Source organism: Thamnophis elegans, chromosome 8, assembly GCF_009769535.1.
Source record: "Thamnophis elegans isolate rThaEle1 chromosome 8, rThaEle1.pri, whole genome shotgun sequence".
In the NCBI taxonomy this organism is placed as follows: Eukaryota; Metazoa; Chordata; class Lepidosauria; order Squamata; family Colubridae; genus Thamnophis; species Thamnophis elegans.
Window position 1 is genome coordinate 54,008,533 of NC_045548.1, and position 1,715 is coordinate 54,010,247.

Genomic DNA, 1,715 nt, shown 5'->3' on the forward strand with positions numbered 1-1,715 from the left:
GATGAAATTAGGCACTTACTTCCATGAGGAACCCCGAGCCCCTCCGGGCATTTTAACAACCTGGCGTTTGCTGGTCAAATGCCTCCAAATCCACGAGGAAGGTCTGGTCAAAAGCGCAGAGGCTGCGAAGCCTTTGCCGCTCCCCTTACCGCCCGCAGCCCCACCACCATACGAGGGCCCTGAAATTCATTTTGTGCCAACCGCCCCAGAAAATCCCTCTCCTTTTCCGCCATCGCTAGGTTGCCCTGTCCCTTGGCGGAGCGCTTTTGCCGCCGCTTTAAAAACGGCGCAAGAAGAGGGGGAAATGGAGCTGGCTCAGCACTGCTTCCCTGTTGAATACACACCCAATCAGGCTAATCCACAGGGGCCTCAGGTCCCGGTTTACAAATCCATTTCCTTTAAAACTGTCAAGACGCTTAAAAACGCTGTTTCTCTCTATGGCGTGCAATCCCCTTACACCAGGGGATTAATTAGGAGCCTGTTAACGGGCTCCCCCATGGTGCTGGCAGACTGGCAATTACTCTTTGGCATGATACTTACTCCCTCTCAATACGCTATATGGAATTCTGAATATTATAGGGAGGTTAACAAAATTGTAGCAAGAGACGCTCTCCCACAACATGTGACCGCTGGGCATCTCAGAGCGGGCGACGGCTTTGATACCGGTCCCTTACAAGCCACCGCCCCTCGTGAAGCTCTGGACTTGGTGGGGCAGGCTGCAGCAGCTGCCTTCGAGAAGGTGGACGATGCAGGCAGCCCCATAGAGTCCTTTTCAAAAATAATGCAAGGTTCAAATGAGCCGTACCCGGAGTTCATTGACAGATTGCAAAAAGCATTGATCCGACAGATTGATAACGTAGAGGCCCGAGCTGAGTTGATGTTGAAATTGGCCATGGAAAATGCTAATTGTGACTGTCAAAGAGTCCTCCGACCCATTGCTGCCAACCCTGCTTCCGCCCTGGCCGATTTTATCAAAGCGTGCCGGGTGGTTGGAACCCAGGCATTCCAGATGGAGGCTCTTGCAGTGGCATTGCGAACAACAGGCAGGAATGGTAACTGCTTTAATTGTGGGAAGCCCGGTCACTTCCGTAGTCAGTGTCAAGCACCACGTCAACTACAAAACCCCGCGGCCAGGGGAACGGGCGCTCGCCCTGACGAAGGAACTAAACCTAGAACGATCTGCCCCCGATGCAGAAAGGGATTCCATTGGGCGAATCAGTGCAGATCCAACCCAATATCAAACGCAGACCAGGGAAACTAGGTGTGGGGCCCCCAGCTAGCCCCACTACAAAGGCTGAACCCACTCCACAGCGAATCCCTCTAAGAGCCTCGGAAACGATCTCTGTCAGTCTGCCGGGTCATAATTATTTTCTTCCGCTACGCTCTGATTCTCCGCTGCCTTTGCTGCCGCTTTTGGTTTTCCCCGATAGGGATTTTGTTACCCAGGGCATTCTGGCCTCCCCTTTTCTAACCGATCCAAAGGATCTTACCTCCATCGGGTTAATCTTTAATATTAACACTCCTTTGACTATCTCAGCGGGCCAATTGATTGCTCACGCTATCCCTATCACCCCAGCTATGCAATGCCCTAACCCGGAGTTTTTTGCTATTGAGCAGACCGTAAAAGCAGCTAAGCCATATGCTACCTTCTTGCTTAATGGGAGACCTTTTACGGGACTGCTTGACACAGGAGCGGATGTTACCGTCATCCGCTC